Source organism: Palaemon carinicauda, chromosome 3 (assembly GCF_036898095.1).
Source record: "Palaemon carinicauda isolate YSFRI2023 chromosome 3, ASM3689809v2, whole genome shotgun sequence".
NCBI classification, from domain to species: Eukaryota; Metazoa; Arthropoda; class Malacostraca; order Decapoda; family Palaemonidae; genus Palaemon; species Palaemon carinicauda.
Window position 1 is genome coordinate 159204732 of NC_090727.1, and position 20959 is coordinate 159225690.

The window sequence follows — 20959 nt, forward strand, 5'->3', positions numbered from 1 at the left end:
GGCAAGTCTTATCCGTATAGGATTTAAAGTCTATGCCATATGCGTAGCCCGTCCATTTATTGGTTATTTGTAACTTTTATTTGGCTCCTGTGTCATTTTGGCATAAGTGAGAGTTGGTTGCGTCATTGTGCCAAATGACGTTTACTTAGGTGGTGGAAGAACTTGTAATTGTTTCGGGAATTTAAAAAAAAGAAATTCTGTCAGATGTTTAAGTCATGTCATGAATTTGATAGAAAAATTTAGGGAATTTAGGAGACCCCATTAAAGGGCTGATGATGTAATCTCGTTTTGCACTTTTGTTAATTCTAAGGATTTATGAAGATTTTATTCCCCTTTCGTGAACTTATGCTGATTAAGAGGATTTATACGAAGCATTTGGAAGATGGTACTGCGCTCTTTTATAGGGATTTAATTTTTCAAAATTACGATTCAAAGGGGATTTTGAATTAAGCAAGTTAATGATTTAGAATGGAATATTAAAATCATGCTTAAAGGTGTGATTTCGAGTCTAAAGAACTGGTATAAAGGATCTTAGACTTAGATAAAAATCTTAGTAATTTAATTTTACAATTGATAGCAAAATACATCATTTAAGAATAAACCAGAAAGAAATTTCATAGAGATAGATATATAAAAAAGACAAGCAAAATGAAACCTATAAGCTATGAACTTCGTTTTATGGGAGCTTGATCAACATTGAAGCGCCAGGTTTGAATTTAGAAAATTTCCAGCGTCTCGACTACGTTATTTATCATACCATCATTTAGTCCCAGGTTGAACGAAATGTCCAGGTGGTACGAAATATCTTGAAAATAATTTAAGACTAGTGTACGCGACCCGTCAAAAATGAGTTGAATATATAGATAGGTATGTGCAAGGTCTATTTGCACAGGTGCACACACAGATTCAACCCTTCCCATCCCTTCCCCCTTTTCTAACTACCACACGGCAGTTGTTATTTCCGAGTATACATCTCGGGGCACCTTCGCTCCCCAGGGTATGATTACTCATCTCCCCCCTACTCGAGGGACGGGGATAGACCGAGTAGTTACACGTCAGTTGATGTCACTCAGCATGGCCGGAAAGAAATATGCATATACTGTACATTATATGCAATTATATATAAAGCCAGACACTTGCTGTGTATTACATAAGGTAGATTGAACTTGAATAAAGATAAGACAAGACTGTTGGAGATATGGGTATAAATAACCTTTAAAGGAAATAAATGAACGATTATTGGGATATTGGGTAAGAGAGGAATAATGTAAAAAGAAAATATAAGCCTTTTAGTCTTGACATCATTTAATGTACTTCAAATACGCCAATGATATTAGCAATTAGCTAAGTAATTTCTGTTGTATGTTTAGTATTGTTTATGAATCTGACCAAATCAAGTTGATTTTCCATGCATTAAATTAATCTTCTTACATACTTTAATGCTGAATTATTTACTAATTTGCGGTAACAAAAATTTATTTACTGCCTTTTGTTCATGTTAATGTTGAAGAACTGTTATGTCTTAACATTTGATACATCTTCATTATCTGTAGCTGTTAATAATTTGCCCAACTGGTGTTTTTCAATCCGAATGTATCGATTGACTTACTAGTTTGCTGCTTTTCTGGTCCTGTAGTGTATGGGAACTCTACCCTCTACATGACCTTCACAGTAATTTTATCATATATTCCAAAACATTCAGCATTTATACGAAAAGTACTCTTGATCCTCATTAGGTCAAAGATTTTGTTTAAATTTTAGGAGTTCGTCACCATGCTATATAGAAATGAATGTATTGTTCATGTTAATACGAAATGTTTGGAATTCCATGAAATTTCTGCAATTTGCCCTTGAAAGTTGGCAAAAAAAAAAAAAAAAATAATTACATTGAACGCTACAAGATACTTGATATTTTTCAGTTGATCTCTCGAACTACGGAATAGATTATTCAACTATTTAAAGTACGCTTGAGTACTACCAAGTCATTTTATTCTCAACTGTGAATGCACTCATACTGTAAAGAACAACGCTATTTAGACATTTGATTATTTGATTGTTTATGAACGTGCTCCCCTCGGAAAAATTTTTTTGTACTTCTATGCTATAAATCATCTTATTAGTTTTTCGATGCAGAACGTGTTCCTTTAACATTTTGATCAATCTCGTACGCTAAATAAAAGAAAAAAAAAATGCTTCGGTTTTTATTACACATTTACTCCTTTACTTGACGGAATATTTTTTTTCAATCGTTTGTCTATACAGTACATTTAAGCTTAAAATTTAATCGGACTTTTGACCTAAACTATGGGAGGTATTCATAAAAATGAAGGATATCCTTGTAAGCATACGGTAGAAGTACAAGGTAATTCTCTGAAGCAAAAGGTAGAAGTATAAGCAAATCTTTCTTTCCATATTCATAATGATTACCTTTTACTTGCGAGGATATCCTCCAAGCAGAAGTAAAAGGTTGACTCGTGTTTCGGGAGCGCTTAGTTACATGTTGGAACTTGTAAGATTTCATTTGTGCTGTCAAGATAAGAAAGAGTTTAGTATTTATAATACGTATTTAATGCCCTGTTTTTACTTGTATTTTATTAAGTTTACGCATCAGAAAGAACACAGACGCCGCTGCGCCTTCCCCAAAGCCTCGCTGGCGACATCTATCCCCCACCCCTTGCACTAGAAGTTCTTTGACCTCTTTTTATCTCCCCCACCCCTTGCATTAGAAGTTCTTTGACCTCTTTTTAGCTCCTCCACCCCTTGCATTAGAAGTTCTTTGACCTCTTTTTAGCTCCTCCACCCCTTGCATTAGAGGTTCTTTGACCTCTTTTTAGCTCCTCCACCCCTTGCATTAGAAGTTCTTTGACCTCTTTTTAGCTCCCCCTCCCTTTGCATTAGAAGTTCTTTGACCTCTTTTTAGCTCCCACACCCCTTGCATTAGAAGTTCTTTGACCTCTTTTTAGCTCCCCCACCCCTTGCATTAGAAGTTCTTTGACCTCTTTTCAGCTCCCCCACCCCTTGCATTAGAAGTTCTTTGACCTCTTTTTAGCTCCCCAACCCCTTGCATTAGAAATTCTTTAACCCCTTTTTAGCTCCAACACCCCTTGCATTAGAAGTTCTTTGACCTCTTTTTAGCTCCCACACCCCTTGCATTAGAAGTTCTTTGACCTCTTTTTAGCTCCCACACCTCTAACATTAGAAGTTCTTTGACCTCTTTTTAGCTCCCACACTCCTTGCATTAGAAGTTCTTTGACCTCTTTTTAGCTCCCACACCCCTTGCATTAGAAGTTCTTTGACCTCTTTTTAGCCTCCCCACCCCTTGCATTAGAAGTTCTTTGACCTCTTTTTAGCTCCCACACCCCTTGCATTAGAAGTTCTTTGACCTTTTTTTTTTTTAGCTCCCCCACCCCTTGCATTAGAAGTTCTTTGACCTCTTTTTAGCTCCCACACCCCTTGCATTAGAAGTTTTTTTACCTCTTTTTAGCTCCCACACCCCTTGCATTAGAAGTTCTTTGACCTCTTTTTAGCTCCCACACCCCTTGCATTAGAAGTTCTTTGACCTTTTTTTTTTTTAGCTCCCCCACCCCTTGCATTAGAAGTTCTTTGACCTCTTTTTAGCTCCCACACCCCTTGCATTAGAAGTTCTTTGACCTCTTTTTAGCTCCCACACCCCTTGCATTAGAAGTTCTTTGACCTCTTTTTAGCTCCCACACCCCTTGCATTAGAAGTTCTTTGACCTCTTTTTAGCTCCCACACCCCTTGCATTAGAAGTTTTTTTACCTCTTTTTAGCTCCCCCACCCCTTGCATTAGAAGTTCTTTGACCTCTTTTTAGCTCTCACACCCCTTGCATTAGAAGTTCTTTGACCTCTTTTTAGCTCCCACACCCCTTGCATTAGAAGTTCTTTGACCTCTTTTTAGCTCCCACACCCCTTGCATTAGAAGTTCTTTGACCTCTTTTTAGCTCCCACACCCCTTGCATTAGAAGTTCTTTGACCTCTTTTTAGCTCCCACACCCCTTGCATTAGAGGTTCTTTGACCTCTTTTTAGCTCCCACACCCCTTGCATTAGAAGTTCTTTGACTTCTTTTTAGCTCCCACACCTCTAGCATTAGAGGTTCTTTGACCTCTTTTTAGCTCCCACACCTCTAGCATTAGAAGTTCTTTGACCACTTTTTAGCTCCCACACCTCTAGCATTAGAAGTTCTTTGACCTCTTTTTAGCTCCCACACTTCTAGCATTAGAAGTTCTTTGACTTCTTTTTAGCTCCCACACCTCTAGCATTAGAAGTTCTTTGACCTCTTTTTAGCTCCCACACCCTTTGCATTAGAAGTTCTTTGACCTCTTTTTAGCTCCCACACCTCTAGCATTAGAAGTTCTTTGACTTCTTTTTAGCTCCCACACCTCTAGCATTAGAAGTTCTTTGACCTCTTTTTAGCTCCCACACCTCTAGCATTAGAAGTTATTTGACCTCTTTTTAGCTCCCACACCTCTAGCATTAGAAGTTCTTTGACCTCTTTTTAGCTCCCACACCTCTAGCATTAGAAGTTCTTTGACTTCTTTTTAGCTCCCACACCTCTAGCATTAGAAGTTCTTTGCCTTCTTTTTAGCTCCCACACCTTTAGCATTAGAAGTTATTTGACCTCTTTTTACCTCCCACACCTCTAGCATTAGAAGTTCTTTGACCTCTTTTTAGCTCCCACACCTCTAGCATTAGAAGTTCTTTGACCTCTTTTTAGCTCCCCCACCCCTTGCATTAGAAGTTCTTTGACCTCTTTTTAGCTCTCACACCCCTTGCATTAGAAGTTCTTTGACCTCTTTTTAGCTCGCACACCCCTTGCATTAGAAGTTCTTTGACCTCTTTTTAGCTCCCACACCCCTTGCATTAGAAGTTCTTTGACCTCTTTTTAGCTCCCACACCCCTTGCATTAGAAGTTCTTTGACCTCTTTTTAGCTCCCACACCCCTTGCATTAGAGGTTCTTTGACCTCTTTTTAGCTCCCACACCCCTTGCATTAGAAGTTCTTTGACCTCTTTTTAGCTCCCACACCTCTAGCATTAGAGGTTCTTTGACCTCTTTTTAGCTCCCACACCTCTAGCATTAGAAGTTCTTTGACCACTTTTTAGCTCCCACACCTCTAGCATTAGAAGTTCTTTGACCTCTTTTTAGCTCCCACACTTCTAGCATTAGAAGTTCTTTGACTTCTTTTTAGCTCCCACACCTCTAGCATTAGAAGTTCTTTGACCTCTTTTTAGCTCCCACACTCCTTGCATTAGAAGTTCTTTGACCTCTTTTTAGCTCCCACACCTCTAGCATTAGAAGTTCTTTGACTTCTTTTTAGCTCCCACACCTCTAGCATTAGAAGTTCTTTGACTTCTTTTTAGCTCCCACACCTCTAGCATTAGAAGTTATTTGACCTCTTTTTAGCTCCCACACCTCTAGCATTAGAAGTTCTTTGACCTCTTTTTAGCTCCCACACCTCTAGCATTAGAAGTTCTTTGACCTCTTTCCAGCTCCCTTTCCTCAAGCATTAGAAGTTCTTTGACCTCTCTTTATATCTCCCACACCTCTAACATTAGAAGTTCTTTGACCTCTCTCTTTAGCTCCCAAATTTCTAGCATTAGAAGTTCTTTGACATATATTTCTAGGTTCCATACTTTTAACATTATAGGGTCTTCGATCTATATTTTGAGGTGCCTTACTTCTAGCATTAGAGGCTCTCTATTTTTAGGTGTCTTACCTCTGTCATTAGAGGCTCCTCTTCGCTGTTCTCTCCTGTCTTCTAGTTTTCAAGATCTTCTTTCATTAGATTATCTGTGTCTTTCGAGATTTCATTGTCTCTTTTCCTTAGTTCGTCAGTCCTTCTAGATTTCAAAAGAGATTTCAGTGCCGCGAGTCCTCACTTCGTCAGATTCCTCAGGGAATCGAATGCATTTATTCTTTACTTATCTGGGCAATGAATAAAGAGATGAATACTATCGATTTCTCCGCATACACTATCATGCCAAAGTAAATGACGAGCATCATGAAGTATTTACCAATGTCGTCTGGATATGTCCTTACTTCAATGGCGAATTTTGGCACAATCCTGTTGAACTACACGTCACTCACCGTTGAGTTAAACCATTCTGCCTCCATCCTTATTCCCCGCATTCCGTTTTTGCACCGATACAAAGCCTCGTACTTTTTCCAAGAGTCTCCTTTAATAAGACATCGTCGCAAAAGCCCAAGCAAAGGATCCTTCAAGGCGCATACATTATGATCATCAAAGCTCAGCTGCCAACGGAAGATCCCGTGTCTTACTATAGGTCGGGCGATATAAAACGAACGATCGGCAACTTCAGCAGCAACCAAAACCATCTGTAGTTGAATGTGTTCCGAAGACGTAACACATAATTCTTACCGGCAGCTTCCTATTCCGCCAGAACGCGATCTCTGTGAGTTAAGTGAAATCCTTCTCCCAGTCATCAACTCATTTCCTCTACTCCTATTGACGCGCAATTCCTTGGTTAGATTTCGCCAGCTACATACAGATCATGTGAGGTGTTGCAGGCTACGTTTGAAAAAAATGAAGATCAAGTCTTCAGAAGTCATTTGAAGCTCGGGAAGGAGTTGTTCAGGACTGCTGCTGGAAATTTCAGTTCTGGAGTCATTCAGAAATCCATGTTAAGTATACGGCTATGTCCTTTGAAGACTTTTGGAAATTCGGGAAAGTTTTCTTCCGAAACCGTTCTGAGATTCCGTTCTGGAGGCATTCAGAATTCCATGCTAAGTCTATGGCTATTTTTTCTGAAGCCATTTGGAAATCCGGGAAAGTTTTCTTCCGATACCATTCTGAGATTCCGTTCTGGAGGCATTCAGAATTCCGTGCTAAGTCTATGGCTATTTCTTCTGAAGCCATTTGGAAATCCGAGATTTTCTTTCGAATTCTTTTAGGACTCGCGAAAAATTTCATTCTTGTTTTATAACAACAACAACAAGAATAATAATAATGATGATGAAATAATAATAATAATAATAATAATAATAATAATAATAATAATAATAATAATAATAATAATAATAATAAACAACTACGTGATATGATTTATGGATTTGAGTTGAAAAGTTTTGAAGACGCTAAACGCTCAACTTTGCAGTTTGAAGGAAACTTTAAGATACCCGAACGAAGGGCGCTGGGTAATTGAGGTTTAAAGCAAACCGAATTGAAATAGTTGATTTCAGCTAAATTATTTCAGGTTTGAGATTTAGAACAATCTATTTCTGGTACGAATCGATATATATATATATATATATATATATATATATATATATATATATATATATATATATATATATATATATATATATATATATATATATATATATATATATTATATGAATACAGTATATTTGCATGTACTGTACACACACACACACACAGATATATATATATATATATATATATATATATATATATATATATATATATATATATATATATATATATACATACATACATACATACATATACACATACATACATACATACATACATATACACATACATACATACATACATACATACATACATACATACATAAATACATATACACATACATACATCCCTAAATACAGCAGCCTTCGTATTCTCCCAACTGTTTATACACGCAAAAGCAAATGTAAAATGCATATCACCAAGTTATGACTTAACCTTGATATTTCATCGAGATTCCAGGTGTGGACAAGATATCTGTCCGCAAGCCACTGTACATTTTGTTCTTCAAAACGGAATAACATCTCGAAATCACGATCAAGTGTGGGTAAATGGGGCATGTATTGTTTAACATGCCTCACATCCATAAAATCTGCCATCGTGCTGAGAATCGGACAGAACCACCTTTCTCTTCGAACTGCAGTCTGCTACTGACCAGACTCAGCTTTTTCGAAGCATATGCTCTTTATATGAAGTAAAGTGTCTTCTTTATGTATAACCATTTACTTTTATGTGATTATAAGGATATGCTTTTGCTCTAAAAGTAGAAGCTTTTGCTTGAAATGTTTATGAATACAAGTAGAAGGATTTCCTTCATATTTTGCAAGTATAAGCATATCCTTTTCTTTATGAATACCGCCCACTAATACAATTTTCTTAAAACTTAATTCCTCTCGAACAATACAAATTATTTTCTGAAAAGATTTCCAGCATCATTGTAGTTTCAGTCTTGGTAATATAACCCAGGCTGCATCGTATCTGCTTTTTCTCACTAAGGTGATGTGTATTGATGTGAAATGTCTTAAAATTGCACCTTCACATACCTCTCATTCACTGTCGTATCATGCGTCCTTATTCCTCCCACACGTCACTTTTTATATATAAAGAGTTGATTGAAGAGGTCTGTCTCCTGGTCTCAGTTCATCAACTTGAATGGAAATTTTATTAGGTAGATAGTGAGGGAAGAATGTTTAAATCGGATACGGGGGAAGGGGTATTACGTTGAATATTGAGGAGTGGTTTGAGGCGGATGTTTTAATACTCACTAAAGGGTGCTTGGAGTCATATTTAGTTTTAGTTTTCATGCAATGGAAAAACTGCTGGAATTATGTATTTAGAAATAACCTTCATCAACATAACATCATGACGAGAATGAAGGTGAATTTAATGTTCGCATTGGCATGTGTTCATATATCTAATTCGAAAAAAAAAACATAATGGAGGAGTGAATGCAGATTTCATGATGTTCTTTTATTCAATGTTTCAAGAAAGATACCGATTTAACTCTTCGTACATTGCTAATGCATTTGTGTGTGTGTGTGTGTGTGTGTGTGTGGACTTGCTACACATTTATTCCCCCGTGCTTATTGCGAAGGGTGTGTGTTTAGCTCTGTCGTCTGTTCCTTAGCTTGTGTATTAGTTTGTGAGCAACTTTACACAAAAAATATCTTACCGATTTTGACCAAACCTGGTTGTGTATGACCCAAAGATGAATCTGTATTATTTTGAATAAAGTACATCAAAGTAGAATTATCCCGAAGTACTTTGAAAATATTTTGTTAATTGATTTTTTGTTTGTAAACAATATTACGCAAAACCTACTGAACCAGTTTCAATGAAACTTGGTGGGCATGTAGGGTATGACCCAAGACAAATCCTTTAATTTTAAAGAAAAACATCGAAGTACACGAATGCAGTGGAGTTCAGAGGAAACCAAAACTACATGGCGAGACGAAGGCATGCTCTTTAGTCTCTACCAAATGTCCCTTTATTCTCTTCTCTTAAAGGGACATTCTTATGAACCTGACGATTAAAGTCAAAATGTAGAGAAACATTACAGGCAAAATCTCTCTCTCTCTCTCTCTCTCTCTCTCTCTCTCTCTCTCTCTCTCTCTCTCTCTCTCTCTCTCTCGTCACAAGCATAACTTGACTTTTTTTTTCTCTAAATGTTGAAAATATCGTGGCAGGTGATTTTAAGGAACAGTATAAGGAATTATAATAATCATCAAACGATTCCGTGGGAAACGATCGTTGTCGTGTCTCCAACGACGTGATTTAAAATGCTACATGATGAAAACGTTGTGGTCTTTTATCGGGGTGAATTTTCCGTTCAGGATGTATGCTGTGTGAAAAAAAATAGTTCCAACGGAAAGTTAGATAATATAAGATAATGTAAAATACCAAATCACTTCAGGCTTGAAGTATGCGTAGAGAAAGAGATGCCAAAGCGGAAATCACAAAATGGACAAGGGTTTCTTGAGAGAGAGAGAGAGAGAGAGAGAGAGAGAGAGGGGGGGGGGGAGGGGGGGGTTGGTAATTGGACAGGTGGCATTGGAGGGTCCTCGCGGTGGTGACGGCGGGATGTTGGTAGTAAGCGGTAATTGCTAGTTGTCGAGAATTAAAGGGCCCAGGTGGATTCGCTGATAGTCAGAGTGATGGTGCTTTAAAGAAACGAACAGGTAGAGAAAACTCTTTTGATTTCCATATCAGGAATATACTTTTAACGTGACTTCATTCTTTGAAAGTATTATGCTTAAAACTCATTGTATATTTTTTCTTATTTTTCTTTTAATAGTGACTTTTTCGTTGCTGGTTTCCACTTTCATGCATTTTATTGGATAAAGTTTTTTTAAGTACGTCATTGAATGAAGTAATCATGGCGCGCAGATATATATATTTTTTTTCAATCGAAGGCCTGAGAGACTTGGAAATCAAAGGTCGCGGTTCCTCATCATTAAGTAGACTCTATAAATTATTTACCATCATTCTAAAACTATTTTTTTTTTACTTGAATCCAACTGTTTTAGTAACTAGTTGCACGTGTGTAAACTATATAAGTAAGGAATCTCATCAGATATCGTAAATCAACTCGTGATTTCTTGAGAATTAGTTTTATTTAATGATGTATTTCTAATTATTTCAATATAAAGCAATACCATCATTAGATTTAAAATAATGAGGTTTTGGAGATCGTGTGTCTAAAGATATAAATATACGACCCTATGTATTTATAGAGTTGTTTTGGCCTGATTGTTAACGTCCCTGCCTTGTTTTTGCCAGTTGGAGGTTCGAGTCCACCTCAGTCTCGTTAGTGTCATTAGTGTCTGCAACCTTACGATACTTGTGAGCTAAGTTTGGGGGGAGGTTTGGGGGAGCCTTTAGGTCTTATCTGTTGAGTTATCAGCAGCCATTGCCTGGCCCTCCCTGGTCCTAGCTAGGGTGGAGAGGTGGCATGGGCACTGAACATATGATATATGGTCAGTCTCTAGGGCATTGTCCTACTTGATAGGGCAATGTTACTGTTCCTTGCCTCTGCCATTCATGAGCCCTTAAAGCCTTTAAACTAGCGTGTTTGATAAATATAACCCAATGTGGTTATAGTGTGCGCACTAGCGTGTTTTATAAATATGATTCTATATAGTTAAAGTGTGCACACTAGCGTGTTTGATAAATATGACCCTATGTGTTTATAGTGTGCGCACTCGCGTGTTTGATAAATATATATCCTTGTGTGTTTATAGTGTGTGCACATGCGTGTTTGATAAATATATGGCCCTATATGTTAATAGTGTGCGCACTTTCGTGTTTGATAAATATATGACCCTATGTGTTAATAGTGTGCGCACCTGCGTGTTTGTATTATTATGTTCCAAGGCTCATTTGTTAAAGTGGCATTTGGAAGTAAACCAGCTATGCGAATTAGAGATTCCCCAAGTCTGTTTGAAAGCCCATAAGCAGAATTAATCCTCTTGCAATGGTTCTCAAACGAAATGTGTGAAAGCTGTTCGTGGTCGTATTACCCACTATCTGTAGCACAGAGAAGGAATTGGGCAAAGGCTTCCTCAGATATTTGGGGACTTCATAAACTTTTTGTTTGTGAAATTTACTCTAATGCGATTCTGAAATGGTGTCTTATAGTTCTGTCCTCAGTAATTTTTGTTCTATATAAAACAAACAACAATTGCATCCGCTTTAGTCCTCTGCAGGACAAAGAGCTCAGACATGTCTATTTTTGGCTGGGGTTTGGCCAGTTTTGATCACGGTGGCCAGTGCGGGTTGGTGGTGATGGAAGATTTCCCTCTGATCGCTCACAGCAAACCAATTTAGGATGGGTGGCCCTGGCTAGTATTATTATTATTATCATTATTATTATTATTATTATTATTATTATTAAATGCTAAGCTACAAACCTAGTTGGAAAAACAGGATGCTACAAGCCCAGGGCCCCCAACAGGGAAAATAGCCCAGTGAGGAAAGAAAACAAGGAAAAATTAAGTATTTTAAAGAATAGTAACATTAAAATAAATATTTCCTATATAACTATAAAAACTTTAACAAAACAAGAAGAGGAGAAAGTAGATAGAATACAGTAGTGTGCCTGAATGTACCCCCAAGCAAGAGAACTCTAACCCAAGACAGTGGAAGACCATGGTACAGAGGCTATGGCACTACCCAAGATTAGAGAACAATGGTTTGATTTTGGAGTGTCCTTCTCCTAGAAGAGCTGCTTACCATAGCTAAAGAGTCTCTTCTACCCTTACCAATATATATATCGTAAAGAGCTGGAATGTATGTCATGATTACGCAAACATGCGTAACCACTAACATTAGCTCAGAATGCACTTGATTACGCGTAAGAGCAGGGGGTATCTGTTTAGATTCGATAACTTCAGAATTATTATTTTGCGTGAAATTGCAATATACTACATATACTAATTTGGTTACATACCCATATTCCTTATATATACTTTTTATTTTATTTAGCTCAAGTATGGTTATAAGAAAAAAAATGCCTTTTCTATGTCGCCATATTATACAGTACTTAGTTCGTTTATGAGAATATGTCACCATTGGCTTTTATTTAATTAGACGCATATGGTCTCTCTCTCTCTCTCTCTCTCTCTCTCTCTCTCTCTCTCTCTCTCTGTGTGCTGATGGGACGAAAAAAATGTGGTTCCTAACCCAAAGTGCCCACCGATGACATAAGGTGTCGGGCAGGTGTTGCCGCAGTCTTCTGTCGGGAAGGATAGTGAAGAGTCTCTTGTGTTTTCTTTTTTAACTTTTTTTTTTTTTTTGCTAAACCACGTGATGGCTACTATTCATTGCGTGCTAAATAACTTTAAAGGGGGGATAGGAGGAGACAAAACATGAAGGAATGTGTTCTGTTTGTTAGTATTGGCATGGGGAGCAAATCGAGTAGAAGAGGGAGGAGGGTTTTATTGTCCTTACAAATGTTCATTTTGGGAAACCTTTATATTTATTTTGTTCTGTTATATATATGGATAGATATGAAGGATAGAAAAGGATGACATGGGTGTAGCATATATTTTCAGCAATATACAAACTTGTTTGAGTGTGGGCGCGAGTGAGCGCATGTTTATGATACACATGCAGGAAGTCTTGGAGAAAACATCATACTCTCTCTTCTTCCCTTAAAGAGAAATTTATATAAATGTATTTATGTAGATAATGCGGGCATTATATAATTTTTTTATTAATTTATTCCAATGATAAGCCATTTACTCATCGAGGACTTCCAGTATTGATGGTGTATTGTTTTGATTTAGAGACTCGTGTCTATTTTTCTTTTCTTTTTTCTCTCAACGCTAGCTGCGACCCACAACGGTTGTCTTACAACTAGGTACATAAATTACTGTTTAAGCGAAGAGAGATACTCTGAATTTTAAAGAATGCGTCCGCATACAGAGAGAGAGAGAGAGAGAGAGAGAGAGAGAGAGAGAGAGAGAGAGAGAGAGAGAGAGAGTGCTTCACCCCTCAAGTCGGGGGGATTACCTCATTAAGGAAAAAATAAACAAAATTACATCAATTCAAAATCAAAACTAATAGTCATTGAGGGCAATTAGAGTAAGGTTAATCAAAAGTTAGTAATTTGGAAAAAAAGTAACTATGATAAATCTTTTCAATTTGTATATATCCTTGAAATTGATTAAAAAGGCATAAGGCCAGCTTCTGATATCAATTTAAAAATGCCACTGGCATCATATAAAATATCTACAAGAATCCTGGGCCCTAATTCATAAAACGTTAGTAATGTTGGCAACTAAGGCTTAACAGATTGGTATCTCCCTAATATTCAACTACGTAGTAGCCAACTAAATTGGTTTTTATAAAACCTTGTTAACTAGTTTCCTTCTAGTTGTCATTTTTCTTTTGTTTACTACTACTTCTGCTGTAGTAAACGCTGTCTCCCTGTTAAGTCGATTCATTATAGAATGTTTAAACTTTTCTAGGTGTGAAGCTTCATCATCATCATCATCATCATCAGCTGTTTCTAGTCCACTGCAGAACAAAGGCCTCAGATATGTCATTCCACTTGCATCTGTTTATGGCCTTTCTGTGCCAGTCCACGGCCGCAAACTTCTTTCGTTCATCGATCCATCGTCTTCCTTCCTCTGCTTCTTTTACTTTTTCTAGGGACACATTCTGTTATTCTTAATGTCTATTTATTGTCTGTCATTATCATTATATGCCCTTCCCATGTCCATTTCTTTTTCTTACATGTTGTTAGATTATTCTCTACTTTAGTTTGCTCTCATATCCATGTTGGTCTTTATTTCTCCTAGTGTTGTTTCCATCATTGTTCTTTCCATAGCTCTTTTAGTTGTAACTAGCTTATTTATCTTCCTATGACTTTAGTAACGTTCCAAGTTTCTGATGCATAAGTTGATATGTACATACATATGCATGAAATATTATAGCTTATAAGTATGCGTCTTACTGCTAATGCTTTCGTTTTATTGCCATTCGAGTATAACCATAATACTGTATTAAAATTTTTTGTTTGGAAATATTAAGCTTTATCTTTCAATAGCTACCAACATCTTGATGACTCGTGCAGCCACTGCTGTACATATGCGTGCGTTCAAGTTCAGACATGTTACTAAGTGTTGTGGTTAGATTGGGTGATTATAGTTATCAATAAAAATAAGGATATTGGGTTGTCTCAATTATTATATGTATGCATTTTATCTAACAATAATTCATATATTTTCTCAGTCATTCTACAAGTGCTTATGAAATAAAACCTAGCGGGTTCTGCGTCATATGACTTGGAACCACCAGCTGCTTTAAAAAAAAAAAAAAGAAAAAAAAAAAAAACCACCACCACCACCTGCATTTGGTAGTTTTGTTGACATTGAAAAAGAAAGTGCTTTGATTTAAAAACGGAACCTGCTTTCGAAGCCATAAAAATTGAATTTGCAAATAGTTATTAAATAAGGACTTGGAAATATACCCTCTGATAAGGTTAGGTTAGTTAGGTTCATTGAAGAGGATCTCCTTCTTGTAAGATGTTCTACATCGGATGTTATTAAATCGGTGATATTTATTATGCCCTGACCTGAAATCTGTATCTTTTTAGTAATTCAGCATCACCATATCCCTTCAATGGGTTTCTCCTGTCAAGAAACTCATTTTCTCCGCATAGGAAGACCACTAAATCTGATAGTGTTCTAGCCATGCCTTCACCTCTGTTGCCTAATGTCTAGCAGATTTAGTTGCCTGCTAAGTTAGAGCAGCCCTTAACTCTAACTCTAACTCCTAGTGAGGTTTTATGAATATGATTTAGCACGTAACTATCATTGTAATCGACTAAATCCAGATTTAGCTCCCAACTAGGCTTTACAAAGCTGTATGATTTTGGGCCCGGGTGTATCTACACCACTAGCTTCAGAAAGGAATCGTTCACTGAGATCCTCATGACTGGGTAATTAAATAAGTAAAAAATGACAATCGGGAACCAAACAATCGTCATAGAAGGGTTGGTAAGTCATCAAAACTCGTGTTTTAAACAAATGTGCCTAATTCTTACTCGACAGAGGACTAATTCCCACCTTCTAGGCATATTATTATTATTATTATTATTATTATTACTTCCTAAGCTACAACCCTAGTTGGAAAAGCAAGATGCTCCAAGTCCAAGGGCTCCAACAGAGAAAATGGCTTAGTGAGGAAAGGAAATAAGGGAATTAACAAACTATAAAAGTAATTAACAATTAAAATAAAATATTCTAAGAACAGTAACACCATTAGAATAAATCTTTAATATATAGACTATTAAAATTTCAAAAAAATAAGAGGAAGAGAAATAACATAGAATAGTGTGCCGAAGTGTACCCTCAAGCAAGAGAACTATACCCCAAGACATTGGAAGACCATGGTACTGTACAGAGGCTATGGCACTGCCCAAGACTAGAGAGCAATGGTTTGATTTTTGATTGTCCTCTTTCTCCTAGAAGAGCTGCTTACCATAGCTAAAGAGGCTCTTCTACCCTTACCAAGAGGAAAGTAGCCACTGACCAATTACACTGCAGTAGTTAACCCCTTGAGCAAAGAAAAACTGTTAGGTAATCTCAGCGTTGTCAGGTGTATGAGAGCAGAGGAGAATATGTAAAAAATAAGCCAGACTATTTGGTGTATGTGTAGGCAAAGGAAAAAAAAAGAGTCGTAACCAGAGTTAAGGATCCAATGTATTCCCATGGATTGCAGTGGCTTTCGCTAGGCTGGAATTTTTGTCCTCACTAAAGCTCGATAGCTTCTCAGTGTCTGCAACCTCAGCATCCTTGTGAGCTAAGGATGGGGGGTTCGGGGGGAGCCTGTAAGTCTACTTGCCGAGTTATCAACAGCCATTGCCTGGCCATCCCTGATCCTAGCTGGGGCGCTGATCATAGGTATATATGGTTAGTCTCTTTGGCACTGTCCTGCTAGCTACGGTATTGGCACTGTCCCCTGCCTGTGCCATTCGTAAGCTGCCTTTAAACCTAGTACTTGTGATCTTCATTTTATTCTGACCCGCAGAATTCCAACGTTGTTGCCAAATATTACCAAAAAGGAGAGAGAGAGAGAGAGAGAGAGAGAGAGAGAGAGAGAGAGAGAGAGAGAGAGAGAGAGAGAGACTTCGTAATAAAAAAGCAAGCCCCGTAACATTGAATGCCTTATACAAACATCCTTGCAAAATTGCTCACTAGGAGTGTGAAGGTGAATCACCAGGAAGGTTGAACAACAAAGAAATAAAGATATGATGATAACGAAAACTTGAAAGAGAATACGAACCACAGAGAATAAAGACATACATTGGTGATCATGGACATATGGGAGATGGGATTGACCTAGAAAAAGCTATTAATGAAATATAAATAGCCACATGCGTGTGTAAGATGGCTAAAAGAAATAGAAATATATACAATAAAACTGGATAAATGAAAGAAATTGTTACATTGATAAAAATGCAATAAACTGATAGGTAATGACTCACAAGAAAGTAGAAATAAGGACTGATCTCGCACGAGATACGAAGGCGAGAAAAATATATGATAAAAACAATAGGGAATAAAAAGAGAAGAGATGATGAACTTGAGGACGTCGTAAGAGAGGTGGACAGAAATGTATGGGGACAAATGTAAGTGGTCAGGACTCGGGAGGAGCGGGATAAGATGTGTAGAAGAGTGAGGAGGACGCAAACAGTGGAGGAAAGGGGCAAGGTGGGGAATAGGTGATGGAGTATGAGGGAGGGGGGGGGGGAGGATAAAACACACGTGCTCCCTGATGTACCACCTCACATGACAACAACGGGACAATATCAACAACACAAGACCAAGAAAGAACGGATTAAGAGAGAGAGAGAGAGAGAGAGAGAGAGAGAGAGAGAGAGAGAGAGAGAGAGAGAGAGAGAGAGAGAGGGATATTGGCTCTGCTTTTACATCGCCTTTTCAATAGAGAATCCTTATAGGATCAGGTAAATACCCGGAAAAAAAAACATAATCACCGAGACAATTGAGGGACAAATGAAACATGCACTTGTAGCCTCTGTTGAAGCAAGGGAACTAGCTATATCCCATCATTATAAAAGCAAACGCTTGCATTCTATCTCACGAGGAATCCGAATTTTTACCCCAAAGCCCCATCTGGCGCTTTCACCCGAAAGTTATAATGGCTGTCACGTCCGCGCACACATTTCTTAACATTAAAATTATATGAAACAGACCACTTCAAAAGGTCGGACCGAATATATTGTCAAGATGTTCATAACATGCAAATCACATTGACGTCATATCCATTGTGCTCTTGCAACAAAATGTGACGTATTATTATTATTATTATTATTATTATTATTATTATTATTATTATTATTATTTTGTTCGATTTTCATTTTTCTCCTCTTCCACACTTTCATCAGTGTGTTCCACTGAGGGTGGGCAAGCCAGCCTCAACCTGGTGCCGGTCCCAAGCCCGGGTAAATGGGGAGGGTTGGCGGCAGGAAGGCATCCGGCTATGAAAAATTAGCCAAAACCAATATGGCCAGTGAAAAATTATTATTATTATTATTATTATTATTATTAGGTAAGCTACAACCGTAGTTGGAAAAGCAAGATGCTATAAGCCCAGGGTCTCCAACAGGGAAAATAGCCCAGTGAGTAAAGGAAACAAGGAAAAATAAAATATTTTAAGAACAGTAACAACATTAATATAAATATATCCTATATAAACTACACAAACTAACAAAACAAGAGGAAGAGAAACAGGATAAAATAGTGTGCCCGAGTGTACCCGCAAGCAAGAGAACTCTTACCCAATACAGTGGAATACCATGGCACAGAGGTTATGGCAATACCCAAGACTAGAGAACAGAAATTTGATTTTGACTGTAGTCAGAAAATGTTAATTGTATCGGAATAACTTTGAAATTAAAATTTCAGGCAACTAAATTATTCCAACTTCTTGGCTCTCGATACTTTCAAGATGGAGATGATTGAAATGCATAATTTCATTTTAATATTTCTAAGAAACACAAGCATATCCCATATTACACATATAAAATACGTACTCACACACACACACACACACACACACACACACATATATATATATATATATATATATATATATATATATATATATATATATATATATATATATATATATATATATATATAATGTGTGTGTGTGTGTGTGTCTGTGTGCTGTACTTCGATGTGTTGAATGTATAATAAAAAATTAATTAACAACGACAATAATTATAATAATAATGATGGTGAGGATGATAATTAATAATAATAATAATAATAATAATAATAATAATAATAATAATAATAATAATAATAGTTTAAAAAATACGTTAGAAAAGAATATTGTGGTTTCATCAATGAGCATGACTATAATACCATAGATACCAAAACTCGGGGATGAACATATATAGAATAAACAACCTCATTAGTCTAAACTGAATCTTTTCGATGACAATCAATCTTTTTTTATATAACAAATCTACACCTTTCGTGGTTTATCACAATAACCACAGTTCAGTGATGTGAGAGAGAGAGAGAGAGAGAGAGAGAGAGAGAGAGAGAGAGAGAGAGAGAGAGAGAGAGAGAGAGAGAGAGTGTTCAACGTATTTTAGCAGAGTCGTCACCAAGGTACAAAAATGGATGTTAAAAACCTGTGCCCAAAATGTGTAGGATGTAGATGGTCGAAATTCCGGAGATGTTTCGCACGGTCCACCTACGACGGGAAAAGGATTTAATGAATCAGTTCTTCGAGAATTCTGCCGTTTCGTCAAAAGAATAAACGATAATCACTAAAAAACAATCAATGACCTTTATATAGAACGACAGATGTGTTCTTTGATATACATGCTATGCTTGGACATATAACAAAGGGGGATTTTCCTTAAGTAGCTATACATATCCACACACAATCTCTATCTGCTGAATAAAAGATGAACATCTGGTGTGTAAAAATTCAGCAACATTGGCCACTTTTATCACATTCACAAAAATTAGCTGATTTAGAAGTAATTTTTTTATAATTTAGTAGCTTTGCTCTTTTACAGTAATAAGCAAGGCTTAAAATGTTGTTCCAATTTCCCAAAAGTTTGAAGCAAGAGCCTGTACTTGGCCACAAGGGCCAGGCAGTCTTTAACAACAACAGGAAGTGATTTGAAATATGAAGAGCAAACATTTGGAGAATTGAAATGTCCAGACCTACATGGCTGAGGACTGTATGACGTAGGAGATGATGATTGGAGAAGTTTTGATTTAAAACCTCAAGATAGAAACGACTGGCGAAATCTAACCGAGGACCTTTGCGTCGATATGCGTAGGAGGAGATGGTGAAATCCATTCAATTTGAAAATGATGTATGACGTGGGAGATGATGATTGGAGAAGTTTTGATTTAAAACCTCAAGATAGAAACGACTGGCGAAATCTAACCGAGGACCTTTGCGTCGATATGCGTAGGAGGAGATGGTGAAATCCATTCAATTTGAAAATGATGTATGACGTGGGAGATGATGATTGGAGAAGTTTTGATTTAAAACCTCAAGATAGAAACGACTGGCGAAATCTAACCGATGACCTTTGCGTCGATATGCGTAGGAGGAGATGGTGAAATCCATTCAATTTGAAAATGAAATCCTCTAACATAGAAGAAACTTACTGTATACCAAATTGGGAATTATTAACTATTTAGGGCTTCATATATTTTGAAAGTATAAACAAGAGTTATTAAAAAAAAAAAAAAAACTATCATAGATATCAACGTTTTACGATCTTAGTAATCAGATATCATGGTGATTGGGTTTGAATTGAGGGAATATTTTACATCTGAGTACTAAGACCTGAATTCGAGAGGAATATGTAGCGCTGAATCAGCCGCCTTATATCTCTCTCGATAGTCGAATGGATAAGAGGATTGGTTCATCTGCATAATAGTCCAAAGGCTTAGGTGAAAATTTGGCCAAGGTTGATGCCTTGATCATATATCATATCTCTCTCCTTATTGGGTCAAATAAAGGTGGATAAATATAAGAATAAGTAAAGAGAGTAGCCGTTCTTTTTATACCAACCTTTCTGAAGTAGTTATCCACACAGGCTATTTTCTGTTAAAAGTTTGCTAATTTGTTAGAAGACTAGGCGTAGATGGGAAAGCAGCGAAGAGAATTCAGGCCAACGCGAACAGTTTACGATTAAGAAACGTTGTGAAAGATAGATTAGGTTTTTTTTATTGGTGGTTCGAATAGTATTTTTAATGGCCATTAGTTGTCTTTCACTTGAGTCTGCAGCAATTTAGATCGAGATTGGTTTTTTAATTGGGGGGAGGTGGGGGGGGGGCGCAATGCGTTGTGACCTGGTAGTTTATATAGGCTGACCCGGAGTTTGTTTTAGCTTCTGGCAATTTGAATAATGAAACAATCTTAATGGTACATTCCCTTTCCAATTTTTCACCTATAAATGACTTCCATACACATGTATACTGTGTATATATAAATTATATATATATATACATATATATATATATATATATATATATATATATATATATATATATATATATATATATATATATATAGGTATCTTCTGTGAATAATGGTAATAAAAAAGATTAGGATGGTGATCATAGTAATAGATTTAGCATTCGTTATTGATTTTTTATGTGCCAGATATTAAATTTTGGTTAAGGAGTTCGGTTT

The 20959-nt window shown here is 36.9% G+C and overlaps 1 long non-coding RNA gene across 1 annotated transcript in view; it reads left to right on the plus strand.

The window, feature by feature from the left end:
- Nucleotides 1-20959, plus strand: part of LOC137637975 (uncharacterized) — a 184772-nt gene that overhangs the window by 42325 nt on the left and 121488 nt on the right. The window lies entirely within an intron of this gene.